Consider the following 20,525-nt stretch of genomic DNA (forward strand, 5'->3'; position numbering starts at 1 on the left):
GAAACACGCAAACTATTCCCAAATGTGCATTTTCTTATAATTGTGCCTTTTCTTTTTAAAAATCTCTAATCAAATACATTTTACACTTTCATTATTTAACCCAATACATTTCCCTCCCCTTGGTCAGTACATTTCCCTTTGGTTAGTGCTGCCAATCAGACTTTAGGCCTGGGGAGGGGGAAATCTGATTCCTGGCAAAATTCAGAAGTCTAGTATATTATCCATCATTTCTGATCTAAAATTGTGTTCTGGACTTGGTAATCCTAATCAAAAGAGAAACCAAGGCAGAAGATAGGAGAACAGTTAAGGCAATGTGTAGCTACTAAATGTGTTTTCAAATCCAAAGATTATCTCAATTATTCTCCTTTAAGTCTTATTTTTTCTAACCACTGTATTGCTCTATATAGGCCTCATTCCTTTTGATCAGACTGACATTCAGTTTCATAAAATAGCCTGCCTCTAATTACACCTAGATGCTTGACAAGATTAAAATACATTCTCTCTTCTCATTACCCATCTAAAAGAGAAATTCACTTTGTAAAGATGTAATTGCATTTTTCCTGTAACTTTCCTTTTGCTTTTGAGGAGACAGTTAAGATTCATTGAAATGTGTGGAGTGGCACCATCACTTTCTGTTATGTTATCTACATGGCATTTGCAGCTAAATTATTTTCTGCATGAATTTTATTCACAAAGGAGACCATAGCTTGCTTTTCACATTTTTGTGACCTAACATGCAGTGGGTGTTCCCCAATGCACGGTTAAAGGAATGCCTGCAAGGTCCAATTCCTTTAGTCAGAGCGCCACACTAAGAACAGTTCTCCGTGGAGGAGGCCCTTTGTCATGTTGGAAAACAGCTGATCAGTGACAGAGTAGAGCTTGGACACAGCAATTCTGATTCCTAGAGATGTGGCTTTCTTCCACATAGTAGTAGGAGCACAGCTGATTTATAGGAAGCAATTTGATTGGAGGCACATTCCATCAAATCTGAGTGTTCCTCTCACTGCAGTCTATGGACCATGCTATCAGAATCACCAGGCGTGTGTTAAACGTGCAGATTTCCAAATCCATTCCAAACTGTGTGAATGAGACTCTTTGGAGGTGGGACTAGGGACTCTGAACTTTTTTTTTTTTTTTTTGGCACACGGGCTTAGTTGCTCCGTGGCATGTGGGATCTTCCTGGAGCAGGGATCGAACCTGTGTCCCCTGCATTGGCAGGCGGATTCTTAACCACTGCGCCACCTAGGAAGCCTGGGACTCTGAACTTTTAAAAACACTTCAGGGGATTCTTTTTTTTTAACTAATTTTTAAAATTTTAAGATAATTTTAGATTGACAAGCAGTTGTGAGAAATAATATGGAGAGACTCTTTGTATCTTTTCCCAGTTTCCCCAATGGTAACATCTTGCAAAACTTTAGTATATTATGGTAACCAGGATATTGATATTGATACAGTCAAGACACAGAGAAGTTGAGGATCCCTCAAATTGCCCCTTTTATAGCCACATCCACTTCCCTCCCATCACCACCCTCTTCTTAACCTCTGGAATCTACTAATCTGTTTTCCCTTCCTATAATTTAATCACTTCAAGAATGTTATATAAAAGGAATCATATGTATCCTTTTGGGATTGGCTTTCTAACTCAGGGTAATTCTCTGTAGATTCATCCATCTCGTTGCACATAACAATAGTTTGTTCCTTTTTGTTACTGAAAAGTTTTCCATGGTATGAAGGTTACTACAGTCTGCTTAATTATTGACCCTTTGAAGGGCATTTCCAGTTTCTAGGTATTATGAATAAAGCTGCTGTAAACATTTGTATAAGGTTCTTGTGGAACATGAGTCTTTATTTCTCTGGAATGAATGGCCAAGCATGCAACTGCTGGGTAGTATGGTAGTTGCAAATTTAGTTTTTTTAAAAAAGAAAGTTGCCAAACTTTTCCAGAGTGGTTGTACCAATTTAACATTCCCACCAGCAATGTATGAGTGATCCAGTTTCTTTGCATCCTTGCCAGCACAAGGTATTGTCACTGTATTTTATTGTAGCCATTCTAATAGATGTGTAGTGACATTTCACTGTGGTTTTAACTTGTATTCGTTAATAGCTAGATGTTGAACCTCTTTTCATGTGTTTGTCATCTGTATATCCTCTTAGGTGAAATATCTGTTCATGGCTTTTTCCCATTTTCTAATCGGATTTTTTAAGACTTTTTTAAAAAAGAGAAGTTTAATGTTAACAGTAAAGTTGAGGGGAAGGTACAGAGATTTCCCATGTACCTCCCATGCAAGCAGAGCCTCCCCTTTATTAATACCCCCCACCAGAGTGGTGCATTTGTTACAACTGATGCACCTACAACGACACATCGTAGTCAACCACAGTCCGTACTTTGCATCATGCTTCACTCTTGGTGTTCTGTAGTCTATGGGTTTGGACATACAGTGACATGTGTCCACCATTGTAATAGCACACAGAGTATATTTTCCACCCTAAAAACTTCTGTACTTCGCCTATTTATCCCTCCTCTCACCCCCACCTCCAACCTCTAGCAACCCTTGATTTTTCACTGTCTATAGTTTTGCCTTTTCCAGAATGTTATATAGTTGGAATATGCAGTAGGTAGCCTTTTCAGATTGGTGTCTTTCATTTAGAAATATGCATTCAGTTCTTTTCATGTCTTTTCATGGCTTCGTAGCTCGTTTCTTTTTAGCACTGAATAGTATTCTATTGTCTGGGTGTACCTCAGTTTATCCATTCACCTCCTGAAGGGCATCTTGTTTGCTTCCAAGGTTTGGCAGTTATGCATAAAGCTGCTGTAAATATCTGTGTTCAGGTTTTTGTGTGGACATAAGTCTTTAGCTCATCTGGGTAAATACAAAGGAGCATAATTGCTGGATCATATGGTAAGAGTGTGTAGAAACCACCAAACTTCTTTCAAAGTGGCTGTACCATTTTGTAGTCCCACCAGCACTGTATGAGAGTTCCTGTAGCATTTGGTATTATCAGTGTTCTGGATTTTGGCCCTTCTAAAAGGCTGTACCTTGTCTTTTTATTGTTTTTCCAAGGTCTTTTACGGAGTAAATATTTTTAATTTTGATGAAGTTGAACTTGTCAATTTTTTCTTTTATGGATTGTGCTTTGGTGTTAATTTGAAGAAATCTGCCTATGTCTAGATAGGCTGTATGGTTGTATTTTTTATATTTAACTCTGTGATCCATGTTGAGTTAATGTTTGTATAAGAGATGAGACTTAGGCCAAGTTTTTGTTTTTTGGGATTTTTTTTGTTTGTTTGGTTTTTGTTTGTTTTTCCCCTTTGGATGCACCTTTTTTTGAAAATGCTATCTTTTCTCCACGGAATTGCTTTTGCACCTTTGTCAACAATCAGCTGCATATATTTGCGTGGGTCTGTTTCTGGGTTTTCTGTTTTGTTCCATTTATCTATGTCTGTCTCTCTGACAACACCACACAGGCTGCATTTGTGTAGCTATGTGATAAGTCTTAAAATCTATTGGACAGATTTCTTCCATATTATTCTCTCTTTTCAAAATTGTTTTAGTAATTCTAGTCCCTTTACCTTTCCATATATATTTTATAATAACCTTGTCTACATTTACAAAAATCTTGCTGAGATTTTGATAGGAATTGCCTTAAACCTGTATATTAATTTGGGGAAAATAGACATTTTTACTATTTTGAGTTTTCCAATCCATGAACGTGTTTTTCTGTTTGTTTAGATATTCTTTGAGTTTTCACCAGTGTTTAGTAGTGTTCAGCCCATGAGTCTGTTCATATTTAGTTAGACTTAAACCTAGCTTATTATTATTGTTTTTTGGTAATTATTAGTGGTATTTCTAATTTTGTTGTCTACATGTCCATTGCTAGTATTATATAGACATCCTATTGATTTTTGTACATTTATCTTGTATCCTGTGATCTTACCAGACTGACTTATTTGTTCTAGGAGGTTTTTTGTGTTTGTTTGTTTTGTTTTTTTTTTTTTTTGTAGATCCCTTGGAATTTTCTATATAGACAATCATGTCATTTGCAAATAGGGACAGCTTTACTTCTTCCTTTCCAATCTGTATGCCTTTTATTTCCCTAATATAATGACTAGAACTTCACTATGGTGAAGAGGAATGGTAAGAGTAGGTATCTTTACATTGCCCCCAAACTTAGAAGAAAGGCATTTTAGTTTTGTACCTTTAAGAACAATGCTTATTGTAGGCTTTTTATAGATGCTCTTTATCAAGTTCATGATATTACCCTCTATTCCTACTTTTCTGAGAGATTTTATTATTAATGGGTATTACATTTTGTCAAATGCTTTTACTCTTCTTTTTTTCCAGTTTAGATATAATTGAAATATGTCTCAAATAGTTTTTCTTCATTGAATTATATGATATTGTGATTTTTCTTCTTTAGCCTGTTTATATGGTAGATTATATCGATTAGTTTTCAAATATTGAATCAGCTTTGCATTCCCCTATAACCCCTGTTTGGTCATGGTGTTTAATTCTTTTTACATTTTTGTTACATTCTGTTTGCTAATATTATGTTAAGGGGTTTTGCATCTATATCCATGAAGGATGTTTTTCTGTAGTTTCTTTTTTTTTTTTTTAATTGGTATAAGGGTAGTACTAACTTACTAAAATGAATTGGGAAGTATCATCTTCTTTTCTGCTTTCTGGAAGAGATCATGAGGAATTGGTATTAATTCTTCTTTAAACATTTGGAAGGATTCTCCAAGGAAACCATCTAGGCCTGGAGATTTCTTTTTTTGTGAGTATTTGAATTAGGAATTCAATTTCTTAACAATTTGTAGTGCTAGTCAAATGATTTCTTTCATATTGGGTACTGTGATCATTTGTGCTTTTAAAGAAATTGGTCTATTTCATCTATGTTGCCAAATATATGTGTATAGAATTGTCTGTAGTATTTCCTTAGATATACTTTTTAAAGTCTGCAGGGTCTGTAGTGATATCCCCTGTTCTATTCCTCATATTGGTAATTTGTATCTTCACTTTTTAAAATTTGTCAGTCTTGTGAGAGGTTTATTAATTATACTGATCTTTTTGCGGAACCAACCTTGTGTTTCAGTAATTTCCTCTATTGTTTTCCTACTTTCAATTTCATTGATTTCTGCTGTTTACCATTTCCTTCTTCCTGCTTGCGTTCAGCTTATTTTGCTCTTCTTTTTCTAGGTTCTAGAGGTGGGAGTTTAGACTATTTTCTAGTCTATGTATTTAGTAAATAAATTTGGCTTTAGTACTGCTTTAATGGTGCCCCACAAACTGTAATATGCTAAATTTTCATTTTCATTCATTTCAATGTATTTTTTCAGTTCCCTTAAAACTTCCTTTTTACTCATGGATTATTTATAAATGTGTTTATTAGTTTCCAGTCATCTTTCTGTTATTGATTTCTGATTTGATTTCATTGTGGTCAGAGAGCACACTTTGTATGATTTCAACTATTTTAAACTTGTAAAAGTTGTTTTATGGCTGGGCATGTGGTCTATCTTGGGCCATGGTTACTGGAAAATAATGTGTATTCTTTTATTGGGCGGAGTGTTCTATAAATATTGATTAGATACTGTTGGTCAGTAGTGTTATTGAAGTCTTCTACATTCTTGCTAATTTTATGTCTAGTTGTTCTTTCAGTTGTTCATAGAGGAGTGTTGAGCTCTCCAACTGTAATTGTGTATTCAACTATTTCTTCTTTTAGTTTTACTAGTTTTACTTCACGTACTTTGTAACACTCTTGTTTGAAGCATACACATTTAGGATTCCTATGTTTTCTTGGTGGCTTGACACCTTTATCATTAAATATATCTCTCTACCTTGGTAATTTTCTTTGCTTTGAAGTCTACTTTATTTGATATTTATATAGCCACTTGTACTTTCTTTTGATTGGTGTTTTCATGGTACATCTTTTTTCATTCTTTTACTTTCAGTCTGCTTATATAATTATATTTAAAGTGAATTTTTGCAGAAATTCCTAGCGATTTACAGAAATTCATAGCATATAGTTGGGTCATATGCTCTGTCAATTTATATTTTTTAATTAGTATGTTTAGGCTATTTACCCTTAATATAATTATTGATATGTTAGGGTTCAAGTGTGCTCTTTTAATTTTTGTTTTATGTTTGTTCTTTGTTTTTGGTTTCTCTCTTTTATGTTTCATACCTTCATGTGGTCACTCGAAGATTTTTTAGAATTCCATTTTGATTCATCTATAGTTTTTTTTTTTAAAGATGTCCTTGGTATATTAAATATTTATTTATTTGGCTGTGCCAGGTCTTAATTGTGGCACATGGGATCTTTAGTTTCCACGTGTGGGATCTTTTAGTTGCAGCCTGTGGGCTCTTAGTTGTGGCATGCATGTGGTGTCTAGTTCCCTGACCAGGAATCAAACCTGGGCCTCCTGCATTGGAAGCACGGAGTCTAACCACTGGATCACCAGGGAAGTCCCTGTAGTTTTTATTATTTTTTTTAATTGAAGTATAGTTGAGGTACTATATTATATAAGTTAAGTTGTATAATATAGTGATTCACTATAAGTGTACTTACATAAATAAGGTTATACTCCATTTATAGTTATTATAGATATTGGCTATGTTCCCTGTGTTGTACAATATATCCTTGTAGCTGATTTTATACATAATAGTTGGTACCTCTTAATCCCCTACCCCTAGATTGCCCCCTTCCCTCTCCCCACTGGTGACCGATAATTTCTTCTCTATATCTGAGTCTGTTTCTTTTTTTGTTGTTATATTTACTAGTTTGTTTTTCTTTTTTGATTCCACATGTAAGTGATATCATACAGTATTTATCTTTCTCTATCTGACTGATTTCACTTAGCATAATACCCTCCAAGTCCATCCATGTTGTTGCAAATGGCAAAATATCATTCTTTTTTTGGATTAGTAGTATTCCATTGTATATGTATACCACATCTTCTTTATTTGTTGATGGAAACTTACCTTGGCAATTGTAAATAATGCTGCTATGAACATTGGAGTGCATGTGCATTTTTTTGAATTAGTTTTTTTTTTTTTTTCCCAGATATATACCCAGGAGTGGAATTTCTGAGTCATATGGTAGTTCTATTTTTTTTTAAGCTCTTTATTGGAATATAATTGCTTTGCACTCTTGTACCAGCTTTTGAGGTACACCAAAGTGAATCAGCTGTATTTATACATATATCCCCATATCCTCTCCCTCCTGCGACTCCCTCCTGTTCTCCCTGTCCTGGCCTTCCAAGGCATCACCCATCATCAAGCTGATCTCCCTTTGTTATACAGCAACTTCCCACTAGTTATCTATTGTACAGTTGGTAGTATATATATATATCTATGCTACTCTCTCACTTTGTCCCAGCTTTCCCTTTGCCCCCTGCCCCCCCCCAACCCCGTGTCCTCTGGTCCATTCTCTGCATCTGCATCCTTATTCTTGCCCTGTCACTGGGTTCATCAGTACTTTTTTTTTTTTTTTTTTTTTTTTTTTAGATTCCATATATATGAGTTAGCATACAGCATTTGTTTTTCTCTTTCTGGCTTACTTCACTCTGTATGACACACTCTAGGTCTATCCACCTCATTACATATAGCTCCATTTCATTCCTTTTTATGGCTAAGTAATATTCCATTGTATATATGTGCCACATCTTCTTTATCCATTCCTCTGTTGATGGGCATTTAGGTTGCTTCCATGTCCTGGCTATTGTAAATAGTGCTGCAATGAACATTATAGTACATGTTTCTTTTTGGATTATGGTTTTCTCTGGGTATATGCCCAGTGGTAGTTCTATATTTAATTTTTTTTTGAAAAATATCCATACTACTTTCTACAGTGGCTGTAACACTTTACATTCCTACCAACAGTGTATGAGGGTTCCTTTTTCTTCACATTCTTGCCAACATTTGTTCCTTTTGTTCTTTTTGATGATAGCCATTCTGACAGGTGTGAGGTGATATCTTATTGTGGTTTTGATTTGCAGTGTTGAGCTAATGATTCACAGTGTTGGGCATATTTTCATGTGCCTGCTGTCCATCTGTATGTACTCTTTGGGAAAATGTCTATTCAGTTCTTTTGCCCATTTTTTAATTGGGTTGTTTTCTTGATATTGAGTTGGATGAGCTGTATATATATCAGAAAGAGAAATTAAGTAAACAATCCCATTTACCATCACATCAAAAAGAATAAAATACTTAGGAATAAACCTACCTAAGGAGGTAAAAGACCTGTACTCAAAAAACTATAAGACAATAATGAAAGAAATTGAGGATGATTCAAACAGATGGAAATATATTCTGTTTTTGAATTGGAAGAGTTATTATTGTTAAAATGACCATCCTACCCAAGGCAATCAGTGGATTCAATGCAATCACTATCAAAATACCAATGGCATTTTTCACAAAACTAACAAATAATTTTAAAATTTATATGGAAACACAAAATATCCCCAATAGCCAAAACAATTTTGAGAAAGAAGAATGGAGCTGGAGGAATCACACTCCCTGACTTCAGACATTACTAAAAAGATACAGTAATTAAAACAGTAGGTGCTGGCACAAAAACAGACACATAGATTAAGGGAACAGAATAGAGAGCCCAGAAATACACCTACATACTTAATGGTCAATTAATCTACAACAAATGAGGCAAGAATATGCAATGGAGAAAAGACAATCTCTTCATTAAGTGGTACTGGGAAAACTGGACACTTACATGTAAAAGAATGAAATTAGAACATTCTCTAACACCATATACAAAAATAAACTCAACCTTCATTAAAGACCTAAATGTAAGACCAGAAACCATAAAACTCCTAGAAGAAAACATACGCAGAACAATCTTCGACATAAATTATAGCAATTTTTGTTTTTTTGGATCCATCTCCTAAAGCAAAGGAAATAAAAGCAAAAATAAACAAACAGGACCTAATTAAACTTAAAAGCTTTTGCACAGCAAAAGAAACCATTGACAAAATGAAAGACAACCTACAGAACAGGAAAAAAATATTTGTAAATTATATGACTGATAAGGGGTTAATAGCCAAAATATATAAATATCTATAGTGTTTTTTGAGTGTATCTCTTCATATAGCTTTTAGTGCTTGCTCTAGGTATAATGTTGTACGTACAAAACTCATCAGAATGGTGTCATCATTTTGCCAGTTTAAGTGCAGTATAGAAATCTCACTTCCCTTTACATTTTTATCCTCCCTCATTTATAACGTATAAAAATAATTACAGCATAGATTCAATTATTATCATTTAACACTTTATAATAAAATTACCTTAGATTATTCTTTAAATACATTTAGAACCACATTAGACAGTTACAATGTTTGTTTTAATCATCAAACATAATTTAGAACCTTAGAAGAGAAGGAAAGTCTATGATATTTACCCATATTTCTGCTTACCAAGTTCTGTATTTATTCCTGATTGTTTTAGTTTCCACCTGCTGTTGTAATAAGTCACCCCAAAAGTGTTAGAATAAAACAACACACATTTATTTTCTTACAGTTCTAGTGGTCAGAAGTTTGAAATAAATTTCTCTGGGTTAAAAGCTGAGGTATCAGTAAGGCTGTATTTTTTTTTCTGAAGGCTCTTGGGTAGAATTTGTTTCCTTGACTTTTCCAGCTTAAGAGGCCACCTGCATTTCTTGGCTTGTTTTGTCTTTCTAATCTGGCAAGGTTCAACCCTAAAATTTTGTTGTTTTCCCCAGCCCAAGTTAGGATCTGCGCTGCTGCCTAATAAATTCCCAGGTAGATATCCATGGATCTTACTTTTTACTTTCCCTAGAATTCAGTTCCTCCAGTCATGATCAATGATACTGCCATCATTTTCTCCTGAGTCATAGTTTATCTCTATATGTTCTAGTTTCTAAGATAAGATTTCTGATTTTTTGTTTGTTTTTAGTCCTGCTTCTCTGTTTTTCTGTAGTTACAACACAGGCTAATATATGTGGATGCATCTCCCTGATGATACCTATCTGTTGCCTGGACTCCTGGTTACATCTAGCCCTGAGGTCGTATCTGTGCTCTATATCCACCTTCTGGGATCCTAGCTTTTTCCTTGAAATACTGCAGGATTTAATGTATCTTGAACATGAAACTGAGCTTTCTGTGCCCTTTGAAATTTTCCTTACTCTCACTGCCCAGGCACCATTTTGCTCTTATAGTTGAATTTCATTTAACATTGAGTTTTACATTTCAATAAAAGTGGAAAAAAATCTTGCAAAGAAAACTAACCTAAGATTGGCTAATTCAACTCCATCAATTTTTTTATATGCCAAGTTCTCTGTTTTTAAATTTATAGTGGCCTAACCGTGACACATTCTTGTGATACAGTGGCTCTTGTATCCTGTGCGATTCTGTGCCTATGTTTAGCTCATAAATTGTTTGATGCTTTGGTTTTAGACTTTAGAGTTTCACATTTGAGTTTAGAGTTTCAGATTATAATTTTTACTGCTGACAGTCACTGTGCCATTTACTCAGGAGGCCATAGAATATGAGGCAAAATAAAGCTCCAACTCTGGAGTCAGACTTTCTGAGATGAAGCTTCCTTCCATCAATTACTAACAATGTGAACTTGGGCAGTGATTTCATCTTCTAAGCACATTAATATAATTTTAATAATATTATAAACTGCGGATAACAATAATGGCATTTGTATATTAGATTTTTAATGAAGATTAAATCAAATACTGTATATAAAGGTAAGTACCACAGTTCCTGGCATGTAATAACTTCTCAATAGATGTTATGATTTTTTTATTACTTATTTATGGCAAAAATGCAGATTCAGAATTTTAGCTAAGCTTAACACTATCAGTTAATTTTACCAACCATTAACGTTTGATTAGTTTTACATTTAGCAAATAACCAAAGAGGTCTGTTTATTATCTGTCCACTACACACATGAAGGATAGTCCTCTATCAATAATGAATCTACTTATTCGTTGTAAATTGCACATGGAGCTTCATTTCCAAAACCAGGCATAGGTTTTCAGAGGGCATCGCCAGGGAAGGCTATAGAAATGCAAATTCTTGGGCCCCTTCTCGTGACTACTGAATCAGAAGCCCGGGGGTGGGGGGGGTGGAGGTGGGGGGGGGTGGGGGGGTGAGGTCCAGTAAGCTGTGCTTTCACAAGCCCTGCAGGGGATTCTGCTGCACAGTCAAGTTCAAGAACCACTATTGGATGAAGGTTTGAACGGCTCCGTGCAGTTTCTGTCTCATTGCTCTTGCTGTGGTGTTCACTGTTCTTCTCGCTGTCATGCTCATCATAGACCATTAGCTGATTAGGAAACTAAAAGGCCCAGCGTAGAATTAAATGCTTATGTTAGATTTAAGGGGAAAACCATTTTTATCTGAAGGCGGGGAATAGCTAATGGCTGAACCAAGCAGTCACCTTTCCTGTGACTAATCACTGGAAATGCCTTATTTCATTTGATTATCTGCTTTTCTGTTCAATAACAACAACCAAGGCCTCAGGATCTTTATTCTCCTTCCTTGGAAATAATCCCTGAGAAATTGGAATTTCTTAGTATCTATGACTGCCTTGTAGATTGTTATTTTAAGGGGCCTCTTAATTTAATCTTAGTATAATCCTTTTTTTTTTTGGTTAGTGTTTCAATGCTTATTTCAACACATGAATAAACTTAGAGTGACTGCTTAAAAGCATTTTGGGCTGCTTAAAAGCATTTTCAGTACAGTCTGGGCAGTTGTAAATATAATTGCATCTATTCTGAACAGATAATTTCTGGATAAACAGTAATTCAGTTGCTAAAAGCTATCATTGTTATGTTTTCACATTTTCTAAGCATGCAAAGTGAAGCATAAATATTACATAGAATTGAGAATGGTGATATTGGATCTTATGTAAATTAGGTATATGAATTTTCAAGAAATAGCATATTCTTTCCATTTACTTTTATGGGAATCCTAATATATTGGAAAACCCAAGGAGAGAACTAGCTTTAGAGCAGAAAGACCTGCACACCATCAGCTTTGCTGCCTCCTTGCTGAGGAGTTTGGGTAAGTTTTTTAATATCTCCAAATTCTGATTCCTCTTATTTAAAATGAGACAAGAAGGCCAATTTCAGAGGATTGAGGATTAAATGAAATAATACAGGTAAAGTATCTGGCACAGGGTGAAAGCTCAAGAAATATTGTCAGTATGTCTGAGGTATTTTATACATTAGGTAGTTTTGATTTATATTTAGTTACTTTTGTAATTGATAAGGCAGTTTATATACCTTTTCATTTTTGGTTCCTTGTTTGAGTTTTCAGTTTTTCTGTGAGTTATATAGGATAGACCTCTTTATTAGATTTTGTTTGTTTGTTTTGTTTTTTAAACAGAAGTGTTTAATGATACTAATTGCCAGCTTTGACACTGCTTCATAAAACTTTAGAATCAGATCTAGGAGTGATTGATCTTAGAAGCCATCTAGTTCAAGCTCCCCCTTTAACAAATAAGGAATCTGAGACCCTGACAGAGGAAATGACATACCTAAGGCCTCAGAGCTAGTTGCAGGGATAATGCTACCTGTTCCCTATTTGTTGGTAACCTGCTAGGTAGCAGGGAAAAACAGATCTTTGCAAATGTCCTAAGCTCCTTAGCTTGTCCCATGAGGCCCTACCTGATATGGCCTCTTATTTTCCACCTTCATCTTCACCATTTCCTACCTCATACTTCATGTTTCTGCAATAGATATAATACTGAGGGTTTTCTTTACTCCAGTTCTGCTGATGTTATCTTCTTTGCCTGAAAGACCCTTTCCACTCTTTCCCATTTCCAACTCATTATTTCCAACTGTTAATGGCAGAATAGGAGTCTTTGAGGCTCCCACAGTCCAGTCCCCATATCCTACCCCCCACACACTGCAAGACCTCCCAGGCTGTGGGGGACCACACTGTGTTATAATGATATATTGATACATCTGGTCAGTATATTACAAAACTCTCAAGCTCTGGGAACATGTCTTATTTATTTCTCTATTTTCAGTATCTAGTGTAGGGTCTGGCACATTTCGTATGTTCAGCCAATGCTTGTTGAACTGAGCTGTTGTTTGGCTTCTGTGAAATGTAATTTTGGACTATCTTTATTTTCGTGTCATTGTAATCTTCTCTAGTCTAATACTTTCAGACCTTAATTCTCATGACTCAAGGTTTATTTCTACAAGTAGCTACAAAAATGGGACCTGTGGTCCAGAGACCTGAGTTTTCCAGCTTTGCTGCTTATAAGTAATGTGAAGACAGAAAACTTATACGGTCTCAGTGCCCTGGTCTTTTTCTTTCTTAAAATTTTTTTGTTGTGATAAAAAATGACACACAGACAGAAAAATGTGTAACACACAGATTTACCCTTAACAGATTGATATAATGCAAATACCCCTGTCTCTACCACAAAGCTGGGAAACAAAGCATTGCCAGCCTGCCAGAAGCTACTCTCTATCCTTTTCTGATCACAGTGCCTCTTTCCACCCTAAAGGTAACCTTGATTCTGACCTTATTGAAAGTTATTTCTATGCCTGCTTTTCTTTTTCTCTTTCTTTTTCTTCCTTCCTTCCTTCCTCCCTTCCTTCCTTCTTTCCTTCCTTCCTTCCTTCCTTTCTTTCTTTTTCTTTTCTTTCTTTCTTCCTTCCTTCTTTCCTTCCTTCCTTCCTTCCTTCCTTCCTTCCTTCCTTTCTTTCTTTTTCTTTTCTTTCTTCCTTCCTTCCTTCCTTCCTTCCTTCCTTCCTTCCTTCCTTCCTTCCTTTTTCTTTCTTTCTTTCTTTCTTTCTTTCTTTCTTTCTTTCTTTCTTTCTTCTTTCTTTCTTTCTTTCTTTCTTCTTTCTTTCTTCTTTCTTTCTTTCTTTCTTTCTTTCTTTCCTTCCTTCCTTCCTTCCTTCCTTCCTTCCTTCCTTCCTTCCTTCTCTCTCTCTCTCTCTCTCTCTTTCTTTCTTTCTTTCTTTCTTTTTCTTTTTCTTTCTCTAAATAGACATTCTTAAATACTTTAGATCAGTTTTGCCTCTTTTTGTACCTTATATGAATGGAAACTTACATTGGACATTACTTATTGTATGGCTATTATATAGAAGTATAGTTGAGTTTTTTATTGTGGTAAAAAACATAAGATTTAACATCTCAACCATCTTTATATGTACAGTTTAGCAGTGTTAAGTGCATGCATTGTGAAACACATCTTCAGAACTTTTTCATCTTGTACATCTGAAACTTTATGCCTACCAAACAATTGCCCTTTCCCCCTCCCCCAGCCCCTGGTAACCACCATTCTACTTTCTGTTTCTATGAATCTGACCACTTTAGATGCCTCATGGAAGTGGAATTACACAGTATTTGCCTTTTTGTGACTGGCTTATTTCACTTAGTATAATGTCCTCACTCATGCTGTAGTATGTGACGGGATTTCATTCCTTTTAAAGGCTGAATAATATTCCATTGCATGTATGCACCACATTTTGTTTATCCATTCTTCTGTGGATAGACATTTGGGTTGCTTCCACCTCCTGGCTATTGTGAACAGTGCTGCTATAAACATAAGTGTGAAAATAATTCCTTGAGACTCTGTTTTTAGTTTTTTGGTTATATACCCAGAAATGGAAACTTTATTTTCTTGGTATGGTTTGGTTTGTAGTTTCTGCAGAAGTAAGTGTTACAGATCAAAATAGTCCTGACCACTAATTTACTGCTCAGTGTCATGATCTACTTGCCAGCAGTTAGGGTGGGGTGATGTCAACTCAGCTGGATTTCAGGGAGCAGAGAAAGCTAGCATTGGCTGCTATCTCTTTTAACCTTGATGGGCTTTGTAAGGCAGATTTGAGGTCACAGGAATTATTTGAAGAAGGACTAGAACGGTTGTTCTTAAATTGGAGTCCACAAACCCCTGGGAGTCTCTGAGGCCCTTTCAGATGTTAGCTGTCATTTTCACTGAATTGATATTTGTACTGATTGTGCAAAAGGAATGACAAAATTGTTGATACCTTAATTGTAAATCAAGGCAGTGGCTTTAAACTGTATTCTCCATCACCATACATACACTATTATATTCAATAAGAAAAACTGTCCTCAATGAAGCAGTAAAAAATATTAATTTTATTAAAATTTGATCCCTGAGTACATCTTTTTTTTAATGTTTTTTTATTTTTTATTTTTAAGCTCTTTATTGGAATATAATTGCTTTACACTGTTGTGCCAGTTTTTGCTGTACAAGAAAGTGAATTGGCTGTATTTATACATATATCCCCATATCCCCTCCCTCCTGTGACTCCCTCCCACACTCCCTATCCCAGCCCTCTAAGTCATCACCCATCAGTGAGTTGATCTCCCTATGTTATGCAGCAACTTCCCACTAGCTATTTATTTTACATTTGTTAGTGTATATCTATCAATGCTACTCTCTCACTTTGTCCCAGCTTCCCCTTCGCCACCCTTCACCCCATGTCCTCAAGTCCATTCTCTACATCTGCATCTTTATTCTTGCCCTGTCACTGGGTTCATCAGTACCATTTTTCTAGATTCCATATATATGAGTTAGCATACGGTATTTGTTTTTCTGGCTTACTTCGCTCTGTATGACAGACTCTTGTCTTTTTAATATTTTGTATTGAAAATGGAATGTATGCATACAGCACAGTGAACTATGCTAGTTGTCTTTATTTTAGTTTTTTAAAGATTTATTTTATTATAAAGATAGCTAGTGGGAAGCTGCTGCGTAACACAGGGAGATCAACTCGATGATGGGTGATGACTTAGAGGACTGGGATAGGGAAACTGGAAGGAGTTGCAGGAGGGAAGGGATATGGGGATATATGTATAAATACAGCTGATTCAATTTGTTGTACAGCAAAAATTGGCATAACTGTAAAGCAATTATATTCTAATAAAGAGCTTTAAAAGAGATTTATTATGTATGTATGTATATATATATATGTATGTATTTTGGCTGCATTGGGTCTTTGTTGCTGCGTACAGGCTTTCTCTAGTTGTGGTGAGTGGGAGCTACCCTTCGTTGTGGTGCATAGGTTTCTCATTGTGGTGGCTTCTCTAGTTGCGGGACTCAGGATTTAAGCATGTGGGCTTCAGCAGTTGCAACACACGGGCTCAATAGTTGTGGCTTGTGGGCTCTAAAGCGCAGTCTCATTAGTTGTGGTGCAGTTGCTCCGTGGCATGTGGGATCTTCCTGGATCGAACCCGTGTCTCCTGCATTGGCAGGCAGATTCTTAATCACTGCACCACCTAGAAGTCCCGCTAGTTGTCTTTAGAAAAAGCATTTGTGTGATTGTTTGAGTTGCCAGCCGAGGTAGCCATTTATTTATGGAAAACCATTTTTACTGGAAAGAATTTCAGACAGACAAACTATGGTTATTCAGACTTGTGCATTTAGTGGACAGCCATTTTCGTGAAAATGAAGTGAGGCTGTTTCTTACCAGCACTTACTGCCAGTGATGAAATTTGAGACTTCAAGTGAATATTAGAATTTTGGAAAAGTTGTATTAGTCATTTTGAGCTTGATAGTTTCCCAATAATTGAAGATTTTTTGATGAGCTTACTAATATTATTGATGAACTTGATTTTTTGCTATTACATGATGAAAGGTACCAGCATTTGGGCGATCTGCATAACTCATGAACCAATATTTTCCAAGTGACCAAAGCATGTTATTCATAATCATGTGTAGGTAAAAGACCCATTCAAAGCACAAGACAGGTCAATGATTTTACCATATAAGAGTATGAAAAGTTCATTGATATGGCTCCAAATTTCACACTGCAGTCAAACTTTAAGAAACTACCATTTATTGAGTTTGGATATAGTATAAAAATGTAATATCCAAAATTATCTGAAAAGGCTATTAAAATACTCCTCCGCTTTTCAACTAAATATCTGTATAAGGTTTTCTTCACATCTTTTAACCAAAAGAACATAGTGCAATAGATTGAGAATCCAGTAGTTTTCTATTAACCTATTATTAAAAGATATTTGCAAAAATGTAAGACAATGCCTTTCTTCTCGCTACTTTGTATTTCAAAAATAAAGCTACTTTTAGTAAAAATATTTGTTTTAACCTGTCATGGGTTATTACAACTATTTCCAAATAAATAATTGAGTATATTTAAAATGTCTAATGTAGTAAACACAAATATATATCACTTATAAAACCACATCTCTTTTTGGTTGTTAATAATTGTTAATAATGTAAAGTCATCCTGAGATATTAGTTGCTGGTCTAGGGAAAACAGTACATTTTTCTTCCTTATTTCTTTCTAGATATTTCCCTGTAATCTCCAAAATTCTGAGAACTGTGTCTAGCCCAGGGCAAAGATTGTGTGGACATAAAATTTTGGACACTTAGAATGGTAAACACCAAGCTTTCTTTGTGTAAGCGCAGTAAACATGCAAAACAGATATTATGGGCCACTGTAGAGCTTTCGTCAACTGTGTATTTCCTGGAGCCCATTTGAAAATAAGACCCTGCTCTCTGGCAGAGGACAGGGTGAAGGGGAACAGACACACCTGGATTTTCCAAGTAACTTGATATATGAGCAGGGATTTTATACATTTATACAAACATACAGTGTCTGTTTTCAATTAAAAAAATTTTTTTAGGGGTTGGGACTTCTTTGCATCCTGCCAAAATGGTTCTCAATTTTTATCAAGTAGGTAGCATCATCTCAAATAGTCATAAAAATTCATCCACTCCATCTTTTTTCTTGGTTTTCAAATTTCAGAGCACCTGGGCAGAGATTTGACCTTTTATTCTTCCCCTCAGGAGTGCTGATTTTGTGTTTAACCACCCTTCAAGCAAGGAATATTTTTGTTTATGGCTTGAAGATATTTTTAGATGCCTCCAAAAAGTTCCTGGAATATTTCGTGAGTGTTAGACAGGTGGATTATGCTTTTTATTTCTTGACTATATAAAAATGCAATAAAACAAAATGTGATATAGTTCTATCCTAAATTTGAAGTGTTGTTACGGTGATAACTAGCACATAGATAAAGAATCTCAATTTTACTCACAAACTCACATTTCCTTAAAGGGTCTATATCTGGATCGTTATTTAAGATATGTGTTAAGTTTAAATTCTCCCTCTGGCCGTTATTGACAGGTTTCCTGATATATCAAGCTACAGAGTTCTGTAGCTACACTCACAATTCCATAGAAAGAAACTTGGAGAAATAAATCAGAAATACAATTAGTGCGTGAATGAAATATTGATGTAAATAAACACAGGATATGTCTATTGTCCACAGTTTTCTTTTCCGAGATTTAAGACAGAAGCTTTGCAGTGATACAAAAATACTAAATTTCAAAGTTAGCCACGTCAGTTTTACTGTTTGAGAAAATTGAAACTATCAATCTAATTATGTGCTCATCAGTGCAAGTTATTGAAAGTATTACCTATCTGCAAGTTTAAAACAGAGACTTAAAAAAATTCCTACACTTAAAAACTACACTTTGGGGGCATAATTTCTACATCTAACATAAGGCCTTTCACAGGAGCCCAGATAAATCTTTAAATCGTTCAATTATTTTAAAATATTTTAACCACATTGCATGAAACCTTTACGAAATGGCCTGTCCATCCCTCCAGGGCCATCTTTCCCCATTCTTCCAGGTGTACCCAATATTCCTGCTATGTTGAACTCTTTGAAATGTCCTAAGCACACCATTCTTTTTTTTCTATAAAAATCTACTTTATACGTATTGCTCCTCCTTCCCACGATTTCCCCACATATTTTTCTTCCTAGCCAATATCTAATCATTTTCCAAAATAATTGTAATAACACCTTATATTTACATGTGCTTATTACCAGAAGGGGGACCCCTTCCAGGGCTCAAGAGTGGGTTTTTGTCAAACACTCAGAAAGGAATTGTCCAAGGAGACACACGTACTGAGGAAGCTAAAGACTTTATTGGGAAGGGGCACCCCGGCAGAGAGCACCAGGGTGAGGGAACCCAGAAGAATGGCTCTGCCATGTGGCTCACAGCCTCAGGCTTTATGGCGGTGGGGTTCACCTTCTGGGTTGTCTCTGAACAATCATCTTGCGCCTGTGCGTATGTGGTCCACTTCAAGCCCCTTTCCGGAGGCGCGGGTCTCTCACTGAAGGTGGTCTCTAATGTGAGGGTTTCTGGGAGGTTGGCAGGCCATATTATGGGCTGGTGTCTCCTCCCTCCTTTGGACCCCTCCCAAATTCTCCTGGTTAGTTGTCAGCAGAAGCACCAGTTTCCTTACTGGGACCTCCTGTTGTGAGACAACCCATGCAAAAGTGGTGATTATTATGGTGTCTGGCCAGGGCGGGTGGTTTTGGTGTTTTCCTAACATGCTTAGTATGAACAAGGTACTTTTCTAAGTTGTGCATACATTTTTTGTTTCATTTGATCCTCACAACTACTCTATAAGTACTATTATTGCCCCCATTTTAAAGAGGAGGAAACTGAGGCACAAAGAGGTTAAATAGCTAGCTCAAGGACGCCCAGCTCATAAGTGGTGAGGAAATGATGTGAACCCAGGCTGTGTGGCTCCAGAGTCCACACTTTAATCATTATATAATGCTGCCACCTTTTCTAGAAAGACTTCCACGATGTACCTGGCAAGAAAAAAGCTTTCATCTTTGCTCCTCGTTCATACCTTGGTTATAGCCCTTACATTGCTGCCGTGATTTGTTCACTTCTCTTTCCTTTATATTAGTGAAACTATGAAGAGCAGGAAGTGTGTTTTATTCAACTTTATATCCTTAATAGATTACCTGGAGGAATGCTTGTTGAATAAATGAAGTGGCCAGTTGGGAAAAACCAAAAAACCAAAAAACCAAAAAACCAATATGGGTTTCCTACTTTGAAATTTGACCCTAGAGTTCTAAATACTTTTACGAATTGACTGTAGAAATTTTTTCCAAACTTCACTTTTTTTTTTTTTTATGAGGAAACTGAGCCAGCCCAATGAAGAGACTTGCCTAATATCGGAGGTTTTTTTTTAGCAGGTTAGTGATTAGAATCTGGTCTTCCTGACCCCAGAGTGACTTTTCCAGCAGAAAATGTGAAACTTCTCCTTAGGCTCTACATTTGTAAGTTAGATTAGTATTCTCAGTTTCTGTGCTCAGGGCATGTTTGAGCTCTACAGTGGATGCAGTATGTACATTTTTAGAAGAGAGTTCTGAAGGATTGTATGTTTCTTTACAGGTCAAACCTGCTTTGTTAAAATTTCCCCTTCCGTCAAACAAGTTCCACATTTACAAATGAATTTCTTTTTGATTACACAGAAGTGTTTCCATGCTATCTCGTTAAAGATGAATTTTTCTCCCTTTAAAATTTAAATGTAACTGGAAGAAGAGTTGCTGAAAACCTGACATGCTGTTACAGAAGCAGATTTCTTTAAATTCAGGGTTAAATAGAAAGTAATCCTTTTTTTTTTAAAAAGGCTTTTATTCAAGTTACCATTTATAATTAATTTTATTAAAGTCTTTGCTAATGGGGATACTTTTGGCAGCTAAAATATTTTCCTAAGAATGTGTA

Source organism: Hippopotamus amphibius, chromosome 7 (assembly GCF_030028045.1).
Source record: "Hippopotamus amphibius kiboko isolate mHipAmp2 chromosome 7, mHipAmp2.hap2, whole genome shotgun sequence".
Taxonomy (NCBI): Eukaryota; Metazoa; Chordata; class Mammalia; order Artiodactyla; family Hippopotamidae; genus Hippopotamus; species Hippopotamus amphibius.